Raw genomic sequence first — 12,657 nt, 5'->3', positions numbered from 1 at the left:
TGGGGGGATGGATGGACAGATGAATGAGTGAGTTAAATGAAAAAGATAAATGAGCAAATACATGTGAAGAAATGAATAAATGAATGAGTAAAGGAAAGGTTTGGGTGGGTCTAGATATTGCAGAGGGAAGGAGGACCATTTTGGCCCCACGTTCCTTAGTGACAGCTTTGAGAGCTATGGTCTCGTAACTCCATCAAGTGGGGCTGCTCACCATGTGAGACATTGTTTTTCCTGTCACCACGCTGGGCTTGTGCTGTTGCCTCAACCCTGATGTTAGCTCCCTTCCCGCCCCTGGGACCCTTCCAGCTCCACTGCTGGCTGCAGCTCCTGGTTAGCCCCCTCACCCCCCCCCCGCGGTGGGCCTGCCTCCCCTCTGCACCCCTGTGACCAGGGACAGGAGTCGTGTTGAGCCCCTTCTAGGGCCCCGCCTGTGCGGTGCTGGGTGGAGGGAGCAGTGAGCAGAGGGATCAGACGCATCCTTCGCCCTGAGGATGGCTAGAGTCCCATGTCTAGCAGGCACACCATGTGGACAGCCTCCAAACTAACGTGGAGCGGTAAGACTAGACAGAGCTCGGGGGCCAGTGAGAGATCCATTTTTCATTTTGCAATATCATTGCCGTTGAAATTCTTTAAAAATCATCACAAGGAAAAAAGCATGAGCCAGTCCTGTTACATGAACAAATATTTCCAGCAATGCTCACTCGCCAGGTTCAGTGACTGGGGATTGTTTTAAGGCACGTGTGTCTAGTCCATATAGAATGTCACACACAGTATGACCGAACGCGGGATAAAGGCTTTGTGAGCACAAACGTCACAACGGGCCGAGGAAGCTGCAGTCGCCCAGGCTTGGCCTTCATCACGTGGCGCAGCGTGCTGGCCTTCCATGGTGACACGTGCAGGAGGGGACCTGCGGATGAGCAGCTCCAGGAAGGGGTGGAGGAGGGGAGCTCGGCAAGGACTCCAAAAAGTCCCAGGTCTTCTCTTGTGGCATAGTGCTTCCAATCTCAGCTTTTATGTCCTCCTTCCCCGAAGGAACAGCCACACGGTGTTACGTCGGAACTGTTTCCCCCAAATCCATATGCGAAGCCCTCACTGCCAGCACCTCAAAATGTGACCATATTTGCAGGTGGGGCCTTTACAGAGGCGATGACAGTAAAATGAAGTCCTGGGTGGGGGTCCTGATCCAGAGCGACAGGTGTCCCTGCAAGAAGAGGAGACTGGGACAGAGACATGCAGAGGAACAGCCACGTGAGGACTTGGGGTGAGGACAGCCGTCCACACGCCAGACAGAGAAGCCTCGGGGGAAACCAACCTGCTCACGCCTGGAGCTCGGACTTCCAGCCTCCAGGAGCATGAGGAGAGAAGTTTCTGTTGTTCGGGTTCTGTTCTGTGGGTCTGGAAGCCTGAGCAAGCCAGGGCACAAACATTCATTCCTTGTGTGATCTCTGTGGGTCCAACCAATGGCTGGACAGTTCTACCCATTTCAGATAAGGAAACCGAGGCACTGAGTGGCTTGGGGGCTGGCCCAGTGTCCCTCTGGCTGTGGGGTACAGGCACGCAGGGACGTGGATTCTGGCTTCCGGTTCAGCTGCCCAGAGGGGAAAAGCTAGGGAAATAAAGGGAGATGCGTGTCGGGGAAGACATGGGGCCTGTGGACACTGGACAATGTGGACGTCCACAGGGAGGCGGGCTGGATGGAGAATCAGCGTCCACTCGGCACCTGCCGCACAGCCGGCGTCAGAGCGAGGAAGTGGGCCCTGAGTCAGGCAGCAGCCCAGGGTCAGGAGCTGGGTGCAAACTCAGGTCCCCCTGCTCCAGAGCGCACTGGGCTGCCGGCTGTTCACCACCCGCACGTCACCCAGTCCAGGAAGTAGGGACCGTCCCCATTCTCCAGATGACGACACTGATATTTGGAGAGCCTGAGTGACCAGCCTGCAGCCCCAGGTGCCCCCACAGTCCCCTTGGGAGGGGCTCCCATGGCCCAGGGCCCCTCGGGGCAGACGTTCTCCTAGTCCGGAGGTGGCACCGGGAGCCCCGTGTGCCAGAAAGAGCAAAAGGACAATTGCTGCCTTGTGTTCATCTGAGTTCTCTGTGGAAAGCTCTTCTCTCTAGAAGGTTCATTCCCTCCCCCCGCCCCAGGCCCTTCCAGCCACATTTCTGAAGTCCATGGAGATACCGGGACGTACCAGGGGCCACAGAACACGAGCTGGTGGTTCTTTCTGGAGGGTTTGGGGGTGGGCAGGGGGTGTTAAAGATTTGTGGAAGACGCTGTTACAGAATAGAAAGCACGAGACTTTGGGATATCCAGTCCTCATAGGGCCCCTGAAGAACAGGGCGTCCAGTTGGTGGCCCCCAGGTGCGCTCACTCACCTGCAGTCAGGTGAGCTGTGGGGGGTGCGAGGACCTGGGTTTACAGCCAGGCAAACCCTCCTCCCAGAGAGGGCAGGCAGTGCTGGGACAGGGCACTCGGGGACAGGAGGCCACAAAAGCCTCACCTCTGCACCCCTCCCTACTTCCTGTCTGCAGCCACAGTGACTGTGATGATGGGGATGACAGCTCTGCGGATGGAGCCCGGCCCCACCCCTGCCTGTCTGCCCCACGCGGCTCAGGCAGCCGAGACATCGCTTTGCTCAGAAAGCCGTGACACCCGCCCAGCCAGGGGGACACACAGCCCTTTGTGGGGACAGGAGGGAAGCAGGGCGGGCGTCTTGCCCACCTGCTGGCATCAGACAGGCGTCTGATCTGTGTTTGCTCCCTGTCTTCCCGCAGCCAGGCTGGAGAAGTGCCTCCTTCACCGGCTGCCAAGTAGGGATCATTTCCTTTCCCTGCTGTGCCCCAGGACCACAGTGGTTTCCACAGATGCCGGCCTCCGGCCAGGTACCATGCTTCCCGGGGCCACCTTGAAAACTACCGGTTGTATATGAGCTCCGGGAGGCATGAGAGGCTGTTGCAGCCAGCATCCATCAGGACCCACATCCCCAGCCCCTCCCATATCCACTCGCCCCTCCCATATCCACTCAGCTCCTCCTACATCCACCAGCCCCTCCCACACCCACTCAGCTCCTCCCACATCCACTAGCCCCACCCACCCAGCTCCTCCCACATCCCCAGCCCCTCCCACAGTCAGCTCCTCCCACATCCACTAGTCCCTCCCATATCCACCAGCCCCTCCCCCACATCCACCAGCCCCTCCCACATCCACTCAGCTCCTCCCACATCTACTAGCCCCTCCCACATCCGCCAGCCAGCCCCACTCCCCTCATCCACCCTGTCCCATCCCTCCTTATCCACTCGGCCCCTCCCCAACCTTCATTCAACTCCGCCTACGTCCATCCAGATCCACCCCCTTCATCCACCCAGCCATTCCCAGACTCCATCCCCCCCATCTTCTTCCATCCCCTCCCACATCCGCCCAGACCCACAGCCATCAGCCCCTCCCACACCACCTAGCACCCCCCCCTCCCCTGGCCTCTCCCTCCCATTTACCCAGCACCCGCACATCCACGGAGCAAGGATGACTATCTCTTTGCTCATGCCAGATGTGCGGGCGTGTCCTTCCTGCATCCCTGCTCTCTCAGCTGCTGTCACTTCTTCCTGAGTGCCCTCAGTCCCAGATCCGCACCTCCAGTCACCACTGCCCCTCTGTTCAGAGCCCATCCCTCCTCCGAGTCTCTCCAGGGCTCAGTCCAACACAACCTTAACCCTGTCCCACCCCAGAGGCTTCCAGGGCGCCCCCTGCCCTGGGGCAAGAGCCTGAACTTCCGGCTTTCCTACCGCTGCTGCCCGCAGCCCCTCTGCAGACAGCTAGGTCTTGGCACAGCTGCTCCCGCACCTGGACCTCCCTTCCTGCCACCAGCGCAGAGCGTCCACTCAGTATCCGGGACCCCCTGGGAAGCCACTCAGCCTTGCTCTGCGTGCCAGGCGCCTGTCGCCCTGCTGGGGCCATGGTGGGTGCTCCGTGCAGGCAGTGGGGTTCAGACGCTCCAGCTGGCTCAGGCCCCCCAGTGAAGGGAGACGAGGGAATTTCAGGACCTGGTCCCTTTGCACAGACTTTCCACCAGGGCAGAAGCAGACCAGTGTATTTTCCGGTGAGGTCAGCACGTTGCTGCCGACACCTGAGACTAAACAAGGAAATAAAAAGCCTCGAGAACAGAGGGCGACACAGACAGCGGGCTCTGAAGGTTTGGTTTGAGCAGCCTCGGGCGGGCACTGAAAGGCTGCGGTGGCCATGCGCGATGGCTGAGCTGTGTCCCCCAACCCCTGTGACTTCAGGGGTGACGTATTTGGAGACGGAGTTTTTAAAGAGGTGACTAAGGTAAACTGAGGTCACCAGGGCCCTGATTCGATCCTGCAGTGTCCTTATAAAAAGGGGAGATTAGGACATGGACACGCACAGTAGGACCACATGTGAGGACACGGGGAGAGGACAGCTACCTGCCCAGGAGGGAGGAGAACACGCCCTGCCCACACCCGGATCTCAGACTTCTGGCCTCTGGACCGTGTGAGAGAAGATGGCAGTGTGTGGTTCTTTGTTATGGTGGCCCCAGGAAACTGGGGCGCCGTGTCTCCTAGGTCTGGGCAGTGGGTGGAAGCAGTTGGGGTTGGGGTTTCTGGGAAGGTTTTAAGGAAGTGATTGATTCTGGGAAGCACATTGGCCCTCCCCTCCCTGCCTACCTGGGAGACGGTGGGGATGCCAGGGACAGTGATGGGAAAACCAGTAACAGCAGGAGGGGCCTGGAATGACTCTGTGAATCCCAGGCTGCTTAGTGCCAGGACAGACCCCCTGCTGAAGCCACTGCATGGTGGGTTTTCTGTCCCTGTCGCATTCCTGGCAGACCAGCACAGGCTCCGGCCTCCCCGGCCTCCCCTGTAAGGGGCCAGCTTCTCCATGCCTGCACTTGACTACCCGTCCATCTACGGCACTGCACTGCAGACCCAAGGCCACCCAGGCAGCCAAATCCAGAGGACCTTCCTGCTTCTCGCCGGTCATCAGCCATCCCTTCTGCCTGCCGACCTCAGCAGGTGTCCAGGCTGTGACATCCATGCTGCCCGGTCCCTGCCCACACTGTACTTGGCTGGGGGAAGCGTGGCCTCGAACGCTTGCCATTGGAACCTCCGTGTTAGCTGAAGGACACTGGGCCCAGCTCCTTGCTGTGGGGTCCAACATGAGTTCCCGCCTCAGTTTCCCCCATCTGCAAATGGTGGGAGATCCGGGAGATTTGCCAAGGCCTGTGGGAGGGAGTGGGTGGAGAGTGGGAGGGAGTGGGTGGAGGGTGGGAGGAAGTGGGTGGAGGGTGGGAGGGAGTGGACGCAGTGGGTCCGGGGCAGGCGGCTGTTTGTCTCTGCTGTCAGAGGCCTCCGGGAGCCTCCCTTCCCCAACTCGAGCACCGGGCTGCATTCATGACTTTTGCCTTCAGGTGCCGGAAGTCATCCCACGATCATTGTTTAATCTCAAGCTGGTTTCAAGCTCCATCACCTCCCCTGTGCTCCAGGTCAGCGTGGGCTGGGTCTGGCTGCCAGGAGGGGAGAGGTGGGGGCACGGGCTGACTCTGACACAGGCCTCGTCAAGCCCTGCTGTGGGGTGCAGGGGGGTTCGGGGAGCATGGGGAGGGAACTCTGCCGCCACAGGCTTCTCTCCCTGCGGCTGACCCCGTTTCTGCCGTGAACTCCATTGCTATCCTCAAAGCCCTCTGTGTGCCGAGCGTTGGAACACATCTCTAAGCGGTGCGTGGGGGTCCTTGTGGGTGGGAGCCCTGTAGGGGCTGCTCGCCGTGCTGCTTTGGCCTAAGAGATATGGCCGTGGCTGGCCCCCCACAGCCTATCAGCTCTCCGCTGTGCCCCTCCCAGGGGCTGCCTCATGGCCTCTGGCTGCTGGGCTCCTCCCTCTCAGTCCTCAGCCCCCCATTTCTTCTGTGACCTCTTAGCCCACAGGAAGCTAACCATGATGGGAGAGCAGAATGCTCCTGGCCACCTCAGCCGACCCGACCCCTCAGGCCCTCCTGGAAGGGCCCAGCAGAGCAGACAGTGGTCTGAGCGCAGAAGGCCCTGCCCCCTTCAGCAGGGGTCCTGAGGAGACAGGGAGCCCAGAGGATGAGGGGAAGAGCACAGCGTTGGTCCCTGGACCACAGTGCACAGCACCCTGGCCCTCTCCGCAGCCTGCTTTTGGCTCTCTCTCTAAGTGGGACCGCCATGCAGTGGGGTGCCCCGAGCTGGGCAGCCTCCCCATGGCTCATACTGCCCAGGCCATGTGAGCAGAACCCGGGCTTGTTTTCTCCCCTCCCTGCGGCCCCCACCCCCGCCTCACTGGGCCGCTCAAGGTGGCCACTCGGCGTAGAATCAGTTTGCCGGTTTCCGCCTCCATATAGATGTGGCTTTCTGTGTCTGGCTTCGTTCCCTCTGTGACGCATCTGCTGACCCGTGTGGCTGTAGATCGTCCATGTCCCGCCCTGCCCTTTCCACCACGTGGCTGTACCTCGGTTTACCCGTGCCCCGCGGGTGGGTGCCCGGCCGTGTGCATCCATGCACTGCGAGCACAGCTGCTCTGAAGCCGTCAGGTCTCTGGGTGAACCCGGCGTGTGTGTGCGGGGCGCTCACCCCGAGTGGCCGGTGGGGGCACTGTGGCTGCAGGGGCTGAGTGCATCCTGCCCGAGGGTCTCGGAGCGGCCGCGCCAATCGCACCCCCACAAACCCACACACCTGCACATCTGGCCCTCATCTCAACACTTCATCCTCTCCGGTGGGTGGAGAAATGTCTCGCCCTGCTGCGAGGTACCCCCTGGGGTAGGGTTGTGTCCTTCCTGGAACCCCCCAGCTCCGGGCCCAGCCAGGGGCTCGAGGTAGACCCTGGGGTGGGGCTGCCCTTGTGCGTTAGGAGGCCTCAGCCTTCCCTTCTGCCATGGAGCCTCGGGCACCCTTCCTGGCCGTGCCTCAGTTTCCCTGCTCCTAAACAAGTGGTTCAAACTCAAACTGTCATAGACCTTCCAGCTGAGAGCATTTCCCTTGGTGAAAGCCATAAAAGCAGTGTAAAAGATTCTAGGTGATTCTACGATCAGAGAGAGGAATCAGCACAGGACCCCAGACAAGCGTCTCGAGAGGGAGGGGAAGTTCTACCGCAGACCCTCTTCCTGGAGCGGGTCTTCTGTTCAGACCCGCACTCCGGCGCTCAGGCCCTTCTCGTGTTTCTTCCATTCCCGTTGGACTCTAAGTGTCTCCGCCGACCTTGGGAAGACTGCGGACTATCCCGTCAGGCAAGCCGGACCCTTCGTTCGTGCTTCCCCGGGGCTGCACTGAAGACGGCTTTCGGATTCCGCGCCCACGGAGAGAGTGACCGAGCGACCGCGCGTGTCCTTCTCTCCCCACTACTAAGGGGTTATTGCTTTAGGATACGTTCCCAGAAGCAGAATTTCTGGGTTCTGGTCCATGAACATTTTTGTTGTTTAATGGCTGATAGAAGTTTCCTTTTTGAACTCATTACCCAATTGACACAGTCCACACCAAGGCCTGGGGACGCCGCTGCCAGCTCACCCCCAGTGCTGGGCTCTCTTTTCATTTCATGGCTGCAAAGAGACCCCCCACGGGTTTGGTGGCATGTGTGATTCCTGGCAGCAGGGACAGCTCTCCCCTCAGACGAGCCAGCCTCAAAGGCAGTTTTATTCTCTGCTCCTCATGACTGACTCTCGGAGGAAGGGCCTCCGGCCGTGTGAGAGCGTTGGGCAGTGCCAGGGGCCCCGGGTTCCTGTCTTCCCAGACCGGGTCCTGAAGAATGGAGCTTATCCCGGCCTCTCCTCCCCAGGGAAGGGCACATCCTTGGGACCCCCAGCTGGACTCCCTGGGGGACCCTTGGTGCCCTGGGGTCTGGCCCTGTCAAGGCTCAGGTGGGGTGCTCCTCTCTGTGCCCCCCCACTGCTCCCCTCCGAGCCAGCATCCAGGCCTCCCACAGCTGCTGCAGCCTCCGTGCTTCCTGCTGCTCTGGGGGTCAAGTAGCAGCTCCTCAGACTGGCCTTCAGGTCCCGTCACCGGCTGGTGTCCAGGAGCCTCCCTGTGTCCCCTCCCAGTCTGGCACTAGACACCCCACTGCCCCCTTCGGCCCACAGCCCCGGCTGCCTAGCCTGCCCACGGCCAGCCTTAGATCGGGCCTTCACTCTGGGATCTGCCCTGCCTCTGTCCTCCAGCCCACTCTAGCCCCTTCTTTCTCCACGTGGCGTTAGAAAGAGGCACGTGGGGACCCTAGACCCTGCCCTGGGAGACGAGGGGGCGGGGGGCTGGCCTGCCCATCATAGGCCTCCCCAGGCTGCCCTGACTCAGAGCCCAGCCTGGCCTGGAATCCCATCCTCAGGCCTCCAGTCCGGGAACCTTCCTCACACCCCACTGCCTCCGGCCCTTTTCTAAGCCAAGTGTTGGTATCGGAGGGAAGAGAACTCACGTGCTGGTGTCCAGAGCCCCTGGTCCTCACTCTGGGTCTCAGGCCTGTGATGCAAACTTGGGGCACCTCAGTTTCCTCATCTGTGAAATGGGATGGCATCAGCTACACGGCAGGACTCCTTCAGTAATCGAGGAGATGGCGGGCCCGGCTCGTGTTAGATATTCAGTGGATGATGTCACGGCTGCTGCTCTTGCTGGGCTCACAGCAGGAGGGGGGTCCTGTCCGGGGCTCTGGGAACACGGAGGACGGCCCCACGCCAAGCACACGCTCAGGTGGGACAGCTGTAGGCTGTGCCACACAGGCCCCGGGCTCAGGCTGGCCTGGTGAGCGAGTAGATGGGGACACTGAGCGAGCTGGTCTGGGGGCTCCACCTGCCGGGAGTGCTCCCGTCATAGGAAGATGGAGGAGGGTAGATGCCATGCTGGCCTGAGTCTGAGGCCCGAAGGTCAGGGTTGCACCCTGATTGTGACCACTGGGTAGGTCAGCTCAGTTCAGCCTGTGCGTGGGATCGCTGTAGCCAGTCCTGCCAGAGGGGTTGTTTTGGGACCTGGCCCCAAGTTTAGAAGTTGGGCTTGTGGCATCAGAAGTTGCTCCAAAATATCCATTCTCTCTTGGCCTCGCAGCTGTTTTTCCTTGAAAAGAAAAACACAAATCAAAACCCAAACAACGAAATGGGATTTCAGTGGCACGCTTGCCAGGCTGCTGTCGGATCCGTGAACAACATGAACAGCTGTGCTAGCCAGCGTCAGCTGAAAAGAGCTCTGTCCATTCTGGCTGAAGTCGTTGTGTGAGGGGCCAAGTACCGTCCACCCACGATCCCATCCGGCCCCTTGGAGAACAGAGGGGCAGCTGGGCCCTCCTGCTCAGAGACTCTGCACAGGCAGTTCCCCCTACCTCCAACACTGTTCCCTCATTGTCCTCCCTGCAGCTCCCCTTGTGGGGTCTGTTCCCAACCAACCCTCACTCCCTGCTTCTCAGCCATCTGTGTGACCCATCCGCTTCTGGTCCACGGACATGCTCCCTCGTGGATGTGGGCTGGGCCACGGCTCTGTGGTTCCCCTCTGGGTCTCCAGAGCCTTGCGTGCAGATGACAAGGATCCAGTTACTACTTGCTGCGTGCAGGCCTTAATGGTCAGGGACCTGCTGGTTCCTGGGGCACAACCGTGCATCTCCAGGGCCTCTGCCCTCTGCAAATGTTTCTTTAAAGCTTCATCCCAACAGTGGGAGGGAAGACACCCTGACAGCCCACGCGGGTGCGAGTCACTGCAGCGAACGGTTTCTGAATGTGCACCCCCAGGCCGACTCAGCCCAGCCACACCTCTTCCAGGGAGCCCTCCTGAGCCCCTGGGTCAGCACTCCTGCTCCGTGCTTGCCCCATCAGAGCACCCCTCAGGCTGGCCCCCCGCCCTGCGTCTGCCGTGTCTCTGGCGGCTCTAGGATGTGGGTGTCCAGGGAGCAAAGCCGACGGCCCTGCCCCTGCGTGCTGCCGGCCCCGTGGGAGAGGTAGATTCGGACGACACACAGCAATGAGAAGCAATGAGCACATACGTGAAATACCAGACAGCGTAGCACTGCGGGGAAAGTGGAGACGAGCAGGGTCAGGCCAAGGGCAGCGAGGGCAGATGCAGGGAGACGGCCAGAGGCTCCCGCAGAGACCCAGCAGCTGCTGGTGGCTCGGGCAGCAGGGGAGGTGAAACGTTCTAGATGTTGTGGAGGGCCCCTTTAGTACTTGCTGGCAGGTTGCTCAGCATGCCAGGAGAAAGGAGTGACAGCTGTGGTCAGTGGACGGGTGCGGGTTAGTCCCCAGGGCAGAGGCCCCAGGCACAGGTTTGACTGTGAAGGTGGCAGGGAGGCAGTGGGCAAGGCCCTCGCTGGGCCTGACCCAGAGCCCCGCTCTGCCGTGTATAAGCCTCGTGAGCCAGAACAAGTGACAGGTCGCTGGTCTGGCTTCCCACCCGTGGAAGGCAGACGCAGCCCCACCAGGCAGCTGTGGGAGGGCAGCCTGGCCTGCACGCAGGAAGCCTCCCCCCGGGGTCCAGCGTGGCCGCTCTTCTCCCGCAGCCGTGCCCGTCCCCCCGTCCTGGGCACCTGCTTCCTGGAGCCCCCAGGAGTCTTTCAGGGTCAGCAGGTGAGGTGCCATCGGCTGCACTGGCTCCCGCACTTCCTCTCTGCTTGGGGCTTCATGGGCTGCAGCCCCAGCCCTTTGTCCCGAAGCTGCGGCCACGTCCACGTGGACATCTGTGCATGGGTCCTCACCGCTGTGAGGGTGGGTCTGAGGGGCTGATCCCTGAGGACGGGATGCCCGTGCGAAGGAGGTGGTCTGTAAGGAATGGGTGCTGGGAGGAACGTTCTGTATCCGCAGCGGCCTGGGATCCTGCCCATGCGCTGAGCCTGAGGCTGGAGGCCTCAGCGGCCAGAGCCCAAGCCTGGCTTCACTTCTCGGCTACGTCCTTCCCACGGTTCTTTCTAGAAGACAACATAAGCTGGTTGGAAACACCTCCTCAAGGTTCTGGCATCATTTCAGACGTGGAGGACCTGGCATCTCGTCCATCTCGTCCAGCAGGTGGGGCGGGGGGTGGTCCAGCAGGCCCTGCCTTCCCGCATCTCTCCCACACCCCTCCTGCTGGGACCAGCTGTGTGCTGGGCACCCCATCCTGAGGGCCCCCTGGTCTGCTTCCTCCCCACCGGGCCCTTGGCCCTGCTCCTTCTTTCCCCGTGGCCTCGGCCTGGAGTGTCCTCTGGGAAGCCTCCCCTGGGCCCCCTTCCCCACCCCTTTCTCCTTCTCCCTCCAGCTGAAAATGGCCTAGCGCTCTGTTTTCTCTGATGTCTGTTCAACAAACAAATCTAGAGTGCTCCCCCTGGAACAGGCCCCGTCATAGACTCCCAGCAGATAGCATGTCCTTCACCCCCAGCTACACTCTCATTCCCGGAAAAGGAAACCCCAAGCACAGAGAGGGCAGGTAGCTTGCCCGAGGTCACACAGCCAGCAGAGGTGGCACTGGGCTCTGGCATCCACACTGCCTTCTGCCCTTGCCTGCCCCCCACCTGTCTTCCCCACGGCCCCGGGCAGGGCTGGCTCTGACCCCCGGTAGGCTCAGCTCGGTCTGCCCACAACAGAGTGGGGGCTCATCACAGTGTGCAGAATTAGATGTTCTTTCCACTTGCCGGCTGAGGGAAACTGAGGCCCAGACAGTGTATCCCTTGCATGTCCTTAGAGGCTGTGTCCAGACTGGAGATGGCAGCCCGCCTGAGCCCCTGCAGCCCGCTCCAGGTTTGAGGTCGGAGTGTGTACTCATGCCTGGGCTCACGCGGGGCCAGTCACTCAACCTCGCTGAGCCTCCCCTTACTCACTGGCTCCCCTAACCTCGTGTGCCTGGGGTGGGAATTCAGTCCTGTCAGCCGTGGTGCCCTGAACTATAACCGCCCCCCCGTAGCTACTGAATGCAGACCCCAAGTCAGTGCGGCTCACCCCACCCCTACGTCTCGGGGACACCAAAGCTGCCCTCTGCGGCCCAAGCTCTGAGCAGCAAGGACCGGCACAGGGCCAAGCACAGGGGCCCCTGAGCCAGCCCCACCCATGTCACTGCCCGGGGCGCTCGGGCACGCCAGGCTCGGGGCAGATTTAGGGATTGGCAGACCGAACCCTCTATGTCAGCGTGGGGCGCGCAGGGAGAAAGCAAAGCATGGATGGCTGTTGTCAGCTTGCAGTACTCACCAGGAATCTGGAAAGAACCGGCCCAAAGCACAAAGGACGGATGGGGCCTGCGAGGGTGGGCCCAGATCTCCTCTCCCCCGAGCGAGGAGTTGTTTGCTCCCACACTGGGGGCAGACGGACCAGACGTGGTATTTTTCTCAGAATGTAAATGAGCGTTGGCCTCACTCGTTGTCCCTCAAATGGGAAAAAATTCGTGTTGGCTCTCCATCTGGTGGCGGAAGCAGGCAGACGAAGCTCCAGGATGGCAGGAGGGCCGCCCACACGGGCTCACAGCACGAAGCACTGGGTGGTCCCTAGGGCTGTGTCTAAGGACCTAAGAGGAGGCAAGCGTAAGGTGCCGGTACTTGCCCCACATCCACATGGCCTTTGCTGCTGTGACTTCCCTGCTCATCTCAGGGCGTGAGGCCAAGTGCCTTCCTCCCGCGCAACGTGCAACGATGGGAAGGTGGACACAACACCACACAGTGGGGACCCCCAGACTCACCTGCTGGGCACTGAACTCTATTTCCTTCCACCAGGA

The 12,657-nt window shown here is 60.9% G+C and overlaps 1 long non-coding RNA gene across 1 annotated transcript; it reads right to left on the bottom strand.

The window, feature by feature from the left end:
- Positions 1-701: 701 nt before the first annotated feature.
- Positions 702-12,285, bottom strand: LOC109489205. Its single transcript, XR_002142158.2, has 3 exons — positions 12,138-12,285; positions 8,423-9,054; positions 702-1,606 (listed from the first exon to the last, which is right to left on the bottom strand). It is a non-coding gene; the product is annotated as an uncharacterized LOC109489205 (long non-coding RNA).
- Positions 12,286-12,657: the final 372 nt, after the last annotated feature.

This window comes from Ailuropoda melanoleuca, chromosome 11 (genome assembly GCF_002007445.2).
Source record: "Ailuropoda melanoleuca isolate Jingjing chromosome 11, ASM200744v2, whole genome shotgun sequence".
Taxonomy (NCBI): Eukaryota; Metazoa; Chordata; class Mammalia; order Carnivora; family Ursidae; genus Ailuropoda; species Ailuropoda melanoleuca.
The sequence above is the reverse complement of the archived record's forward strand: the minus strand, read 5'-3'. Positions and strand labels throughout refer to the sequence as shown.